Genomic DNA, 17,026 nt, shown 5'->3' with positions numbered 1-17,026 from the left:
GAATTATATGGTATGGTCATATAATAAGAAGAGAAAAGAGCAATCCGTTAAGAATTATAACGGAATGGATACCATCAGGTGAAAAAACCAGAGACAGTCGTAAACTGAAATGGAGACAAAAAATGGAAAAAGACTGGAAGGAGTATGGAAATAAGAAATATATAATGGACATTTATATAGAGAGAAGAATGGAGAAAATTGGTGGAAACAGCGAAGCCACACCAAAAACTGTAAAACCAAATCCAGAATATGATGATCCACACACAAAAAGGATCTTCAAGTGATAACAGCTTCAGCTTCCTGATATTCTAGTAAACCGGTGCCGTACCGAAAGTGTTATTATGACAATGCCGGTCATATCAGTAGTACATAGACGCGATTATTTCCAAAGGCATTTTCTTTTGTAAGATCACGTAAATTGTGGCCGCTTTAATTTTACATAATCAATTTTACATTTCGTCAACTTATCAGTATCTGAATCAAATGAAAATAAAAACTGCCTTTATCTCCTTTATCAGTATCTATTCATAGTTGTCTATTTTATTAATTATAAACTGTTAAGCATCATACGGACTTTTATTACGAGTGTCTTTAACGAATCCTACATATTATTATATTAAAAGTTATATTATATATTTTTATATATCCTATTATATTATACATCGCGCCATCTATATTAGAAGTCAGAAACTTTTATTTCCCTTGTATGAGAATATTTATTATATTCTACCCTGGTTTCCCCTAAAATATTTTGTGCGTCGTTCCACCAAACAGCTGTAGCTAAGGAACCGTTCCAACTCAAATCAGATTCACCTGTTTTTAACCTTTTATCATCATCACTTTTCAAGAAACAAGCAATTAATTGATTTTTCAATTTCAGTCGTAGGCCGGCCGTAGAGCAGAGCGAAAAAATGGGACCGGCGAGACCTCTGTTGATGTTAGAAGGAAATCAGTTTTAGATTTGAGTCGCTGTCTCCCATCGAACGCAGGCAACCTTATAAACAATTCGATTTTCGCAAAGCTTTCTGCTATCAACAGTTAGAGGTGCGAGCTGTGAGGCTCGCGATGTATTTCTTGTCTCGTGCTACCGACCTGGCACGTAACTCAGGGTTGCGACGACCCTTTTTTGTAATTTCGTTGGCAATAAAACGAAAGGGATGTTTGGGTGCCAGTTATTAACCTTTCGAAATTGATACTTATTTTCGGGTAATAGAAGAAAATGTTTTCTTGCAGGAGATAGTAATAGAAAGTTTTGTACATAATATAACGTAAATAAATTCAATCTAGATCTTTTTTTAAATTTTCCACGTTATTTACTTATATTTTTTAAATTTTTAAACAATATCTTGCAGAGATGTTTACAATTTCTAAAGAATTTTTTGCCTGGGTGGTTTTACTGTCGACAATCCTCATTGAAGTCTTCTTCTTCCTTTTTTAGTATGTAGGTCAAACTGGCAACAGGTGTATGTTCTCAAAATTTTATGGTATGTAAAATTATTTATTAAAATCAGCTGAGTACTTTGAGCATGGCACATGCCTTCTTCAGAAAGTCGTCTTATAGGAGGCTATAAATGGCTCATGAAAGAGTAATTTTGGTGAAAAATAAACATTCAAAATTGCCCAAAAAGTCTGGAATTGGATAAAATAACTAGTTCTAAGCAACTTTTGTTCTATAGAGTTGTTTTACTAAGTTAATACTTTTCGAGTTATTTGCGAGTGAATTTGTTCATTTTTAACAAAGAAAAACATGTTTTTGGACGGTTTTTCGCAAATAACTCAAAAAGTAAATAGTTTATCGAAAAAATATTCTTAACAAAAATACCTATAGCTTCTAAAAAAGTGAAAAAAATAGTGTATGCATGAAGTCTGTAGACCCAGTAGAAGCAGAGTTGTAGCTAATGAAAAGTAAGTTCTTCTTCGTCAAATTTCAAATCGAATATTTCAACGTGAAATAACCAAAAACGGAGCACTTTTCAGGGAAATCTCATTACAACTTTTTAAAAGTATTTTAAAAAAGGTTTATTTTTGTTTTTTAAAAAAACTTTGAACATTAAAAGTAAGTGAGTTACGCTCAAAATATTGTTGGTCTCTTTTATTTTTTTGTAAAAAGTATCACGAAAATCACTCCCTAATTAGCATCCAAATAAAATTAATCGTTACCGCTTCACAGGTTACTTTCCTTATGTATTGTTTATATGATCTATAAGTTTCATTGGTTCAAAGTGCTCCTTTTTGAAAAAAAATTGATTTTAAAATAAAAATTTTGTTTAGTTTTGAAACAAATTCCAATTTTCGTTCAAAATAACTTGAAAATTATTAGTAATACCAAAAATCTCAAAGAGTAATAAAATTATTTTTGTTCTTTTCTGAATATTTTGGATTTCTTGTTTTCCTGTGAGACAAAAATTGGTTGTGATTGCTGTTACAAAAAATGCGATGGCTGTTCAAAATTTGCATACACTCGTGATCAGTGACTTGTTTAAGCAATTTTAACTAGTCTTTTCAAAAATAAGCACTTTGAACCGATGAAACTTGCAGATCATATAAAGAATACATAAGCAAAGTAACTTGTGAAGCGGTAACGATCAATTTTATTTAAGATGCTAATTAGGGGGTGATTTTCGCGATTCGTTTACCAAAAAATAAACAGGACCAACAATATTTTGAGCGTAACTCACGTACTTTTAATGTTGGAAGTTTTTTCAAAAACAAAAAATAAACCTTTTTTAAAATATGTACTTGAAAAAGTTAAAATGAGTTTTTGGTTATTTCACGTTCAAATATTCGATTTGGAATTTGACGAAAAAGAACCTACTTTTGGTTAGCTACAACTCTGCTTTTTCTGGGTCTACAGACTTCATGTATACACCATTTTTTTCACTTTTTTATAAGCTAAATTTTTGCAAAGAACATTTTTTTTTCGATAAAATACTTAATTTTTGAGTTATTTGCGAAAAACGGTCCACAAACATGTTCTTCTTTATTAAAAATGAACATAATCACTCGCAAATAATTCGAAAAATTTTGACTTAGTGAAAAAACTCTATAGAACAAAAATTATTTAGAATTAGTCATTTTTATCCAATTCAGGACTTATTTAGAATGTATATTTTTCATCCCCGAGAAGGGGGTATATGTAAAATGGAGGGGATGTAGAATTGTAAACTTTTTCTTATATAATAATAGACAATTTCAACTACCTATTCCCAAATTTTCATTCTTCCTTTATTTTTTTTGAGTTTTTCGTAAAGTTTTGTGTTCTTTGATCGGGCTATTAACCATTAATATGGTCTCCTCCACATGCATTCCTTATGTTTTCACTCACATATTGTGTTTATATGGGATTAAGCCACAATTTCTTGTAATGCAAATTATACCTGTTTGACAATTTGGCTGTAACACACTCTTTTTAACAAAATTCTTAAATAATTTCTTTTTGAAAATGATCTATATAGGGAAATCGAAACATGAATTTTTTTATATAAATGTAGACAAAAAATCGGCTACATTTGGATATCAGAGGTGGGTTTCTCATTTTTTCAAAAAAGTTTTGTGGTAGATTCAGTAATAATAATTGACTTTTTAAACATTGTTAGGTTTAGTTTTAGACTAAATATGTATATCTCACTGTGTTTGTTTTGTTGAATGTTGTTGAAATTTTGAGTTTATTTCTATTGTTTTAAGTCTCTCGGATAGTCTTTAATTAATAACTAAGATTAATAAATTTATATATGGTATTGATATTTTCTTATTGTGACTGATAGCTTGGAGTTACAGAGCATTGTACGCATGTTCGTGAAACCAGACCTTGCTATTTCAATGCGTCTTCTAATTTCTTTTGAGTCGTCTAGCTGACTATTTAGCTCTCTGCCAAGATAGCGTATACATTAATATAAATTATAATTTGTATCGGGAGATTTGCGCGTGAACATTTTCTATATAAGCCAATATATTTTGGTGTCCAACGTGTATTGTGAAAAAGATTCCGAAAGCACCATATGTGTACTTTTGAGTGATGTGTAATTGTACCTGCTCTCAATTGCTGTCGTTTTAGTATGGGTTAGTCTTTAAGATACATTGACGTAAGGTTTGCTTGCGGTATCACGTATGACGTAAAGCAGTTAAGTGTATTATATCGCTATTAGTGTGGCAACAATTTTATCCGGTTATTCTATCTAACTGCTCTCTTTTCAGTCCTGAACCCCCCGAGGGTGTGTAGTGGTCGACTTGACGTCGTGCATTGTCCGTCTCCAAAGATCTCTGTCTCTAACTGCTATCAATATTATTTTACTATTTTTTAGTTACCAGTACTTGAAGTTTTTTTGTAATTCAGTTTAAATAATTTTGTAAGAACCTCCTCCATTTTTTCAATATTTTGCATGCGTTCATATTTTTCATGAAAAAATAAAGTTTTATTTTATTTGGAGCAGTATTTTATTCTATAGCAGCGTGAATATGGATTCCGTAGTTGGTGTAAAAATCAAATACAGTGGTAGGGGAGCCCAAGCGGGGACTTTTGCAGTTACTCGAGCGCGTCAGATTATCATATGGGGAGAAACCTAGTACCCTGCAGATGTACTTCTACATCCTTAAAAATCTATCCTTAAAAATACTCGAAATTGTCAGATTAAGAAAAGGAAAGTTAAGTACATGCAAAAGAGTGTATATTTAAAAAATCTGACGATTTGCGCGGGGCGTAAGGAAATGGGTAAGTTTCACAAAAAAAAAGCGAATATTTCGCAAAATGAACGTCAGATCGAAAAACTGAAAAATACGTCTTGAATATTTTGAAAAATCTATCGAATGATACTAAACATGACCCCCACGGAAAGGGATGGGGGGTAAATTTAAAATTTTAAATACAAACCTCGCGACATTTCGCCAAATGAACATCAGATCGAAAAACTGCAAAACACACTTTCAAAATGTTTTTGAAAAATCTATCGACTGGTTCCAAACACGACCCCCCACGGAGGTTAGGTCTACTTTAAAATCTTAAATGGGACCCCCAAATTTTTATTACAGATTTGGATTCTTTACGTAGAAATAAGAAACTTTTATTCGAGACATTTTTCCGAATTATGGATAGATGGAGCTATAGTCGGAAAAAACGATTGTTGGAAATGGAAAATTAAATTAAAAAATGGAAAGTCTCCACTAAAATGGAAAATTTTACAAAAAACTTTTTTTGGTTTTAGGACCTAAAATAATCACGCTCGAGTGACTGCAAATTTAGCATATTTTGCTCCCCTACCACAGTGATATAAGAACTACCACAAATCCCTATTAAAAACACAGGAGAATAGGCAACGCTGTAACATACCGCATGTCAGAGTCTACATTCTGAAACATCCATGTCAGAACTTAATGGTTAATACTGATTTTGCTGTTTCCCGACATCAGAGAGGGATATGGGAGGGGACACTTTGGTGATTAAGTGGAAAAATGGTTCTAGGGCATTATTTCCTCCCAAGTATCAGGAGGTGGAGTGACGGGGCAGGGTCACATTTCTGAAGTAGAACAGAATAAAAATATGCTTTATTATCACTAAAAATTTTACAATTTTATGGATAAAACTTACATAGAAACAAAACAAAAATAACAATAAAAAATACAATTTACTGAAATCAGATAAATAGAAATAATAAAAAAATACCAATTAATAAAGTAAAGAAAAAACAAAAAAAATATATTTTAACAACATATATTTTAAACAACAAATATAGATAAATATACTTTAGTTTTTAGTTACTTGTACATTACTGTAATTCCTTAGTTAGTCATTATGAAACTCTCCTACTCAATAATATGGTCTTCTAGATATATAGGCTTTTGTCATTTTACGGAACTTGGGGAAAGATGCTGCAGATTTAAGTTGTAAATGGACGTGCTTGTATAGATTTTTTTTTGCGAAATAAAATATAGATTTCTTTACTAACCAGTGGACGCGATCGGTAAATAGACATCAAAGGTTGAATTTCTAGTGGAGTAGTCATGATGAGACCTTGCTAGAAAGATATGTAGTTGTTTGCGAATTAAGCAACCAGTTTCTAAAATATCTAAAGATGAAAGGGTTAAAATTTCATGATCTTTGAAGTAACTTCTGCAATGTGTTGTTCTTCTGAGGCCCAACAGATATCGTATTGCTCTTTTTTGTAATTTAAAAATAACATCAGATTAGGTAGCTGTACTAGAACTCCAAAAAGGAAGACTACATCGAAGAGGAGACTCGAACAAAGAAAAATATGTTATTTTAGAAGATGCTAAATTGATTTCCTTCGAAATATATCTTATAGCATAACAAGCTGAGACGAGTTTCTTACTTAACACATTAATATGAAGGGATCATTTGAGGTTGCTATCTAAAATAATACCAAGAAGTTTTACTCAATTAACGGTAGTGATCTGGCACGGTAGTGATTAATAAGCTTGGTTGAAGAGCACCTTTATAGGATAATGCTACTGCTTTATCCACGTTAAAAGAGAGTAAATTAGAGTTAGATGTCAGATCAGATTTTTATCGTAAGCAGACCAGAAGTTATAACTGCATGAAGAGTTGCTCTAAGTCATACTGATATCATCAGCAAAAAGAAAAAATGTTTCATCTATTTTTAAATTAGTGATATCATTTATAAAGATAAGGAAAAGGAGAAGACCCAATACTGAACCTTTTGGTACTCCACATACAATGTTTTTGAGACTAAAGTCAGTATCATTTGCTCTAACCAATTGTTTCCTTTTAGCCAAGAAATTTTGTAACCAATTCCGTAGAAATTTAGTTTTTTATCAAAATGTGATTTGCACATTCAAAAACTTTGGCATAGTCACAGAAAACAGTGGCGATAAAGATTATTGTTTCGTAATTGGTAAACCTCCTGTAGTACAGAAAACATGGCATCATTGGTACATTTATTAGTTAAATAGCCGAACTAATTTTTGTGCTAATTTTTCTTATCAACGAAAAAGGCCGTAAGTCGGGTTTTTTGAGTCTCTATAATTTTGGAGAGGGTAGTAAGGCAATACGTCTATAGTTGCAGGCATTGGATTTTTGACCACCCTTATGAAGATAAATAATAATGGCTGCCTTTAGGCACTCTGAAAATTTACCTCATCCAAAGGAATCATTAATTAGTGAGGCGAGGAGTTTCAACACATTTTCTGGGAGATTTGATAACATTTTTAAAGATGACTTGGACTACAGGATGATTTGCTTTTGATACCATTGATTTTTTGTATCAGTTCAGATTTATCGATTGGTCTTATAAAGAATTAATTTGAGACCTTTTCTGAATTAGGAAGATAGGAAATGGGATCTTGTTGCAGCAAAATAGTTGATGTTACATATATTTTTACTCACACTAACACTAAGTATTCGTTTAGATTTTCAGGTTTTGGAAGGGCAAATGTTTGAGCTGGGTGAGTTTTATTTCGAAGATCGTTTATTTTGGATCAAGATTCTTTTGCAACACGTTTAGAGCTGCCCAGACGATTTTGATAGCAGGCTTTTTTTGCTAATTTGATTAGTTTTAAAAAGGTTACCCTGTGCTTGATGATATATTCAGTGACAGAGACGTTGGTAATAAATTTCTTGATGTACAATATTGAACGCATTCTTGCTGATAGGTATGCGGATACGTTTGGTAGCCTAGGGCTTGCGATGTTTTCTTTGCGATCGTGACCCGTCAAAATAGCCCGGTCAAAACAGCCCCGTCAAAAAAGCACTGTCAAAATAGCCCGGACACAAAATAGCCTCGACAAAATAGCCCGCAAACAAAATAGCCCCGACAAAATAGATCGCACACAAAATAGCCCCGGTCAAAACAGCCCCGGCTAAAATAGCCCCGGCTAAAACAGCCTCTTAGAAAACACCAAAAATAAAAAGTTTTACCTTTTAACGGAGTACCATTTATTTTCAATTACTATTCTGATGGGGAAATAAGCCACAATTTACTTAAAAAAAATTATTTTATTAACTTTCGACTACCACTTCGGACGTCGTTGTCAAAATACAAAATATTAATAAATTAAACAAAAATGTTGTTGCTCAGTAAAAAATTCTTCTAATAATTTAATTTAATACTGACTCATTCATATCAGCAATTCACACGTACAGTACCTATGGTGCAAATGGAAGGAATAAATTCGTTATTTCGTAAACCCGCGACGTTAAGAAAAAATCCTGAAATAGATCGATTTTTAGTTTTAAGCTCTAGTAATATGTTATAATTATATTGTATTAATTCTTATGATATTCTCGACTTAAGCTTAAGATCTGTTGGTGCAATCGGGCATTAATTCTCTATTTAGTAATATAAACAATTACATAATTCAAATAATGAATGTGTTGCATGTGTGAGTCCATACTAGTTTAGTAAATAAAAGAGAGGTCAGCGAAAACCGCGAAACCGGTCGTCAGTAGTAAAATAAATTGTTTGTGAGAACGTATCTCTTTTATTTACTACACAATTACATAATTATTTATACAAGGTGTCCAAAAACTTTTTTTAATTTAAATTATTTGACAAAAAGGAAGAATGTATTTAATTTAATTTAAAATGCATTTTACTGTTGCCCGAAAACAGAAAAAAATGTTTATATCATAAATAAACACTGATCTTCGCTTAAATTAAATGTTCAAACTTCCAAGAGGCAGAGAAGACAGGACTCTAGTTCTCTGAAAAGACCATTTTTATTTTTTAATGTGGTTAAGATAAACATCTGAATAGAGGATAATTACCATTTCCGAAAAAATGTATTTTTAAGGAATTATTTCATAATGAATTCTGAAGGTAGCTTTTTTGTCGGGGCTATTTTGTCGGCGGGCTATTATTCCGCGGCTATTTTGTCTGCAGGCTATTTTGTCGGAGCTTTTTTGACGGGGCTATTTTGACGGGGTACCCTTTACGATAGTAGAAGTAGATCTATCTTCTACCGGGAACATAAAAGAGTATCTAGCCGCTATGTTTACTTATAGCATTAACCTCTAGTTAAATAGTAAAGATGTTTGTAATATTGGTTAAAATCATTACCTTATTAAATTTTTGTTTTTGTTGCAGGTAAGTGTTCTTGAATTTTCATTCACCAGTAGGACGTAAGTACTAAATATATTTTAAATTTACATTCTAGAACACAAACAACAATCATATTCTTTATACGTAGATTTGTTTTATTATACGAACAATATATTTAACGAATAATCATTTGATAAATTTTATTAGCCTTATCACTTATAATAAACATAATTTTGACCGTCTTTTATTATAAACTATTTTTGCATCATTGATTATTGAGAAAGACAACTTAACCTCAACATAAATAAAACAAAATGGATACTGATGAACAAAACTCAAAAACCTGCCAGCAAGTTGAAAATAAAAAACCGATTAATTCAACAAGTAGACTCATAATTATGTATACCTTGGAACATTCGTCAACTCGAAATGGGTCAAACAACCTAAATCCGATCTAGAGTTGAAAATGCCAGTGCAACATTTAACAACATGAGAAATTCACCCATTGCGACATATCTCTCCCACTAAAAACACGGCTACTAAAATGCTATGTATTGCCGGTCTTGCTGTATGGCGTAGAGGCCGGGACAATAACGGAAACACTAATGAAAAAGTTAGAGGCATTCGACATGTAGGTGTCCGACGTATCCTCAAAATACTGAAAGACACTCACCACGAACTTAAGATATTACGCCGAATGGGAAAACAAAAAGAAATCTAAAAAGGGGTAGTTCCCTAGATTGGCTGTATACCATAATAGTCCATTCTTTCACGGTTTTTGCTCTAAATTTTAAAGAACCGCTTGGATTGACATGAAATTTGGCATACGTATAGCTTACATGTCAAAGAAAAAAAGTGATATTGTGCCGATGTGTGCTTTTGCCCTGGGGTGACTTTCACCCCCTATTGGGGGTGAAAAAATATATGTCCAAAATAAGTCCGGAAATGGGTAAACTGACTAATTTTAAGTAACTTTTGTTCTCTAGAGCTTTTTCGCCAAGTCAATACTTTTTGAGTTATTTTCAAGTGAATATGTTCATTTTTCAACAAAATAACCACATTTTTCGACGGTTTTTCGCAAATAACTCAAAAAATAAGTATTTTGTCGAAAAAAACGTTCTTATCGAAAATATAGCCTATAAAAAAGTAAAAAAAAATGGTGTACGCGTTAGGTCTCTGGATCTCGTAGAACCAGAGTTATGGCCAATGAAAAATAGATTCATATTCATCAAATTTCAAATAGAATATTTCGACGTGAAATATCCAAAAAATTAAGCACTTTTTGGGGAAAATCTATTATAACTTTTTTAACGTGTTTAAAAAGCTTTATTTCTGTTTTTACAAAAACTTTCTAGCATTAAATTTAAGCAAGTTACACTCAAAATAAAGTTGGTCCCTTTTGTTTTTGCAAAAAAAATCGGTAAGACCACCCCCTAATTAGCAACTTAAATTAAATTAATCGTTACCGCTCCACAAATTATTTTACTTATGTTGTGTTTATATGATCTGTAAGTTCCATCGATTCAAAGTGCTTATTTTTGAAAAAATTTGGTTTCAAAGTCAAATTTTTAAAAATTTAAATTTTGAAAAATATGCTTTTTTTCAAAATAACTTAAAAATTGTTAGAGATACCAAAAATCTCGAAAAACAAAAAAAGTCAGATTTGCTTTTCTGAATATCATGTATTTTTTTGTTTTTCTGTTAGACAAAATTGATTAAGATTTGGTGTTTCTAAATTTGCATACATTCGTGATCAGTGGACTCGTTCAACCCCTTTTAACTACAGCCCTTTCAATAATAAGGACTTTGAACCGATGAAACTTACAGATCATATAAACAATATATCCATGAGTCTAGAAACTTGGGAAGTCGTAACGATTAAGTTCATTTAAGATACTAATTAGGGGGTGATTTTCACCCATATTAAGCTGCACCCCCCACCATCGCGAATAAAGTTCGGACTGGGCAAAAAATTTAGTGCTATTTATGTGCTAATTAGTTGCTCTATTCCGAATTTTGTTGCTCAAACCGTTTACCAGGAAATCGCGTTGAAAGTGGGGGGGTGCAGGTTAATGTAAAGCTGCACCCACCCACACCGAAAAAAGCTCAAACTTCTTGATTTTTTTTGTGATAAATTTAGTGCTATTTATGTGCTAATTAGTTGCTCTATTCCGAAATTTGTTGCTCAAACCGTTTACCAGGAAATCGCGTTGAAAGTGGGGGAGGTGCAGGTTAATGTAAAGCTGCACCCACCCACACCGAAAAAAGCTCAAACTTCTTGATTTTTTTTTTGTGATAAATTTAGTGCTATTTATGTGCTAATTAGTTGCTCTATTCCGAAATTTCTTGCTCAAACCGTTTACCAGGAAATCGCGTTGAAAGTGGGGGGGTGCAGGTTAATGTAAAGCTGCACCCACCCACACCGAAAAAAGCTCAAACTTCTTGATTTTTTTGGTGATAAATTTAGTGCTATTTATGTGCTAATTACTTGCTCTATTCCGAATTTTGTTGCTCAAACCGTTTACCAGGAAATCGCATTCAAAGTGGGGGGTCCAGCTTAATGGCAAGCTGCACCCACTCACACCGAAAAAAGCTCAAACTTCTTGATTTTTTTGGTGAAAAATTTAGTGCTATTTATGTGCTAATTAGTTGCTCTAATCCGAATTTTGTTGCTCAAACCGTTGACCAAGAAATCGCGTTGAAAGTGGGGGGGGGGGTGCAGGTTAATGGCAAACTGCACCCACCCACACCGAAAAAAGTTCAATCTAATTGATTTTTTTTTGTGATAAATTTAGTGCTATTTATGTGCTAATTAGTTTCTCTATTCCGAATTTTGTTGCTCAAACCGTTGACCAGGAAATCGCGTTGAAATTGGGGCGGGGCCAGCTTCTCATTAGACGCACAACGAAACACTTTTACACTAAAACAATGAGCAATAAAATCAGATAGCGGTATAGTTCGATGGTAAGTGGTCCCTAAATTATTTTAGTACCAAATAATATGTACGAGTAATTTATTTATTTAACATAGAACAGAGATACCTATAGCGCGGAACAAGGTCGGGTGGGATAAACTAATGCATTTGCAAGTTCTACGGTTAGCAACAAAATCGGATACCGATATATTTCGATAGTACGTATCATCAGGATCATAATCATCCAGCCCTTTTCGTTCACTGCTGGACATAGGCCTCCCTCATTTTTGTCCATTTTGCTCTATTTTGAGCACTTTGCATTCAATTTCTAGTCATTTTCTTGAGATCGTCAGTCCAACGAGTAGGTGGTCTTCCTCTACTTCTTTTCTCTAATCTCGGCCTCCACTCAAGTAATCTCTTCGTCCACCCCCATCACTGATTCGGGCGACGTGTCCGGCCCAGTTCCATTTCAGGGTGGCATTTCGGGAAATTACATCGGTAACTTCTGTTCTTCGCCTTAAGTCTTCATTTCTAACTCGGTCACGAAGCGATATACTCAGCATTGAGCTTTTCATTTTCCTCTGGGCTATTAGCAGCATTTTAGAAGTTGTAGCTGTCAATGTCAAAGTTTCGTCACCATAAGTCATCATAGGCAACACAAATTGGTCAAATGTTTTACGTTTTAGAGAAATTGGTATATCGCTTTTAAAGATGTCTTTGAGTTTTTCATAGGCTGCCCATGGTAGGTTTATTCTTCTTCGTAGTTCGCATGTTTGGTTGTCTCTTGTGATCTTTATTTCGTGTCCAAGGTATATGTATTTTTCCACTAGTTCTACTTCGTTGTCTCCAATATTGATATTTCCGCTAGGTACTAGTTTTGTCATGAATTTTGTTTTGGAGATGTTTATTTTGAGACACCTACACTGACATACACTAACTAAAGTTCATGTAGCATGGTACATATCTCCTTGAGGTTGTCAGAGAACAAAACTATGTCGTCTGCGAATTTCAAATTTGTTAATCTTCTACCGGCAATATTCAGGCCTCGCTCTTCCCAGTTAAGTTATTTACAAGAATATTCTAGTACGAGTAGTATAGTATAGTACTCTATAATTTTATACGAGGTATGTCAAAATATATGAATTTGGCTCAAGACTAAAATACCTTTATTTTTCACAATATCGAAAATTGTTTTTATGAAAAGTTATTAAGAATTAAAAACCATGTTTTAGTTTGTAATTACATCCTTCTAATTGAAATATTTTGAACTATAAAGGTACTTTACATTTGATCTAAATTTATCTTTTTTGACATACCTCGTATAAAATTGATATAAGATTGTTGTATTTTAGGTTTTAAAGTGTTTTAGACCATGCAGAACTTTTTATTACTAATCACTTTTTTCGTAAAATTAATAATAAAAGAGTTATTAGAATTAAAATTACTGAAAATAATGTTATAGGTTTCAGACCATGCAGAGCTTTTTATGAAGAATAACTTTTTTTCGTAAAATTAATAATAAAAAGGTTTTCCATATGGATACAACTTACAGGGACATACTCTATATTATTGTACGGACTATAATAAACTTTACTTAATTTTTTTTTGTTTTAGCACCTAATCTTTACAACCCAATAGGTCCCCATAACCCTCGAGTAACTGCAAATTTAGCATACTTTCCTCCCCTACTATAATGCACACTACAGTAAGCATAAATGGTATAAGCCATATCCATGGTTATGGCGGTTTCTGTGAACTAATTTCTACAGGTATTTCACTATTAAAACGCTTTGAAACAGTGTATGTTGTTTGGATATCAACATTTTGGTGTAGTTGGTTCTTTATATATACCTATATAAATCATATTTACCTATTATCTATTCTCTGCCCCATAACAACAGAGCTTTATTGTTTTCAAGGTATCTCTCATTGTCAATTCCGTTGGCTGTGTGTGAGTTATTGTATAATGTATATTGAAGAATGCCGAATTGCAATTTTTGTAATCGCTTTATCTTTGAATATTTGAAACAGTATGTATTGTTCGGGTATATTATGTATGTTCGTATAATCTGTTCTTTATCTATAATTGTATTTATGTATATCTACATTTCTCCAAGAAATTAACGTATCACCTTAAAAATTGGTCATTTTTTATATCTCATATTTCCTAAACCTGTTTTCCGATTTAAGTGATTTTTTTAAATGTTATAGTCATATTTTTGAACATTATCGTTTAATAATATTGTTGCTAAACAGGTAAATAGACGACCGGAGTGTGACGTTACAGCCAACTGCGGCTATATTCAGTGGTATGATGATCACTTGCAAACAAAGATTGTAAACACGTTGAAAAGTAAGGTTTTACCGAATCTCAAGACTTTTTAATTAGTATTATTTTGGTACCGTGCAGGTATTTTACTTGACGAGATGTTATCAAAATAAAAATCACAAAATTTGGAAAATCCGAAAGTCAACAACAATGCGCATCCAAATCTCAAATACAAAGTGAATCTGGTCGGACTGTAAGATACCTCACCGAAGAATGAAACTTCAGCCGCGTCAACACCACCTTTAAGACTAATATTCAATTGTTTTATTTTTAAAACATTCACAAGCCACAAAGATTTTGTATTTTTTTTAGAAATTTATAATTCACACTCGTATTCGTATCTTACATCAACATGATGGTTACTTGGTGAAAGTTTGTATGTTTATTACAAAATGTGGAAGTATGTATATAGTCCATATGGTGAGACCGCTCCATATAGTCCATATGGTGAGTCTGAAAACATTTCTGATTCGGTTTCTTTGTGGATTCCTATTAAAAAATGTCCCCTTTAAACAAATCTGAAGGGTACCGATTATCAGAAACAAATATTACAATCAAACGGCAGAAATCAAAATAGAAGACCAGTTAACTGATAAAATTGCAATAGAACGAGGAGTACGACAGGGATGTATTTTATCTCCACTACTATTCAATATTTACTCTGAATGGATATTTAAAGAAGCTTTAGACGGTTGTGCGAAGGGAGTATTAATAAATGGTGAATGGTTGAATAACATTAGATATGCAGATGACACCATAGTTTTCGCCGATAATCTGAATGATTTACAGATATTATCAAATCGTATAACAGAAGTCAGCAACAGAAGAAGACCAAATTTATGACAATTAGTAAAAAACCAATATTAAACGCTCAACTTTCAGTCAACCAACAGAATATCGAAAGAGTTGAGCAATATACATATCTGGGTACGAATTTAAATAGCCAATGGGACCACTCGACAGAAATTAAACAGCGAATAATAAAAGCGAAAGCAGCATACGTTAGAATGAGACCAATTTTCAACAGTCGATACATATCATTAAAAACAAAATACCGTCTGTTGAAAAGCTACATATTCACGTATATCCTGGGTTGAACGAATTAATAATGTAAAAGTGCTGCGTAGAATGGGGAAAGACTGTGAAATTCTCATAACCATCAAAACAAAAAAATTAGAATATCTAGGGCATGTAATGAGAAATCAAGAACGTTACGGCCTTCTCCAACTGATTCTCCAAGGGAAGGTAAATGGTAAAAGAGGGCCGGGAAGAAGACGCATTTCCTGGCTTCAAAATTTACGAAAGTGGTATAACACCACTACCACTGAACTGTTCCGCGTTGCGGTAAACAAAATCAAGACAGCCATGATGATCGCCAACATCCGAAACGGATAGGCACTTTAAGAAGAAGATGAAGGATATATGGCGGAATTTTTGGGCAGAAATTGTTTAAACAATTTTTTTAAACAAATACAAAAGACCACCTTTTTTGCCCTGGAACATATATTTCTAGATTGTAAACTAGCCCTAAGAAAAGATAAGAATAAAAAATCTCCAGGCGAAGATTGTGTAATTACTGATGCAATAAACATCGGAGGTACTTGTCTTCTTAAGAAAATAAAAGACCTTTTTAACATGTGCCTTTTAGATAGCAATATACCCGACAAATGGCATAATGCTCAAGTAATTCTATTGTACAAAAAAGGTGATCCCCATGAATTAGAAAATTACAGACCTATAAGTCTTCTTAGTCACTTATACAAACTCCTTACAAGAATAGTAACGAATCGTCTTGAGAAAAAACTTGATTTCTACCAGCCAATTTGGAACAAATGATCACCCACAGAGCATTAAAACGGTAATAGAAAAGACTATCGAATACAATCGACCACTCGTTTTGGCTTTTGTAGATTTCCATAAAGCCTTTGACACGGTAGAATGTGACAAAATTCTGGAAGTACTACAAGCATGCCGCATTGACTACCGATACACAAGGTTAATTTACAATACATACAAGAACGCAACTATGCCGGTGAAACTACATAAAAACACGGACCGTATCTCAATCGGCAGAGGAGTCCGACAGGACGATAACTTATCGCCTAAACTCTTTACCGCAGTACTAGAATATGCTTGTAAATAACTTAACTGGGAAGAGCGAGGCCTGAATATTGACGGTAGAAGATTAACAAATTTGAAATTCGCAGACGACATAGTTTTGTTCTCTGACAACCTCAAGAAGATATGTACCATGCTACATGAACTTTAGTTAGTGTACGCCAGTGTAGGTGTCTCAAAATAAACATCTCCAAAACAAAATTCATGACAAACCTAGTACCTAGCGGAAATATCAATATTGGAGAAAACGAAGTAGAGCTAGTGGAAAAATACATATACCATGGACACGAAATAAAGATCACAGGAGACAAACAAATATGCAAACTACGAAGAAGAATAAACCTACCATAGGTAGCCTATGGAAAACTCAAAGACCTATTTAAAAGCGACATACCAATTTCTCTAAAACGTAAAACATTTGACCAATTTGTGTTGCCTATGATGACTTATGGTGCCGAAACTTTGACATTGACAGCCACAGCTTCTAAAATGCTGCAAATAGCCCAGAGGAAAATGGAAAGGTCAATGCTGAGTATGTCGCTTCGTGACCGAGTTAGAAATGAAGACTTAAGGCGAAGAACAGGAGTTACCGATGTAATTTCCCGAATTGCCACCCTGAAATGGAACTTGGCCGGACACCTCGCCCGAATCAGT

The 17,026-nt window shown here is 33.3% G+C and overlaps 1 protein-coding gene across 3 annotated transcripts in view; it reads left to right on the top strand.

The window, feature by feature from the left end:
* The window catches only part of LOC114327290 (cAMP-specific 3',5'-cyclic phosphodiesterase), a 1,080,669-nt gene that overhangs the window by 456,890 nt on the left and 606,753 nt on the right, over window positions 1–17,026 (top strand). The window lies entirely within an intron of this gene.

This window comes from Diabrotica virgifera, chromosome 3, assembly GCF_917563875.1.
Source record: "Diabrotica virgifera virgifera chromosome 3, PGI_DIABVI_V3a".
NCBI lineage: Eukaryota > Metazoa > Arthropoda > Insecta > Coleoptera > Chrysomelidae > Diabrotica > Diabrotica virgifera.
Note: the sequence above shows the minus strand (reverse complement) of the source record. Positions and strands in the feature narration are given on the sequence as shown.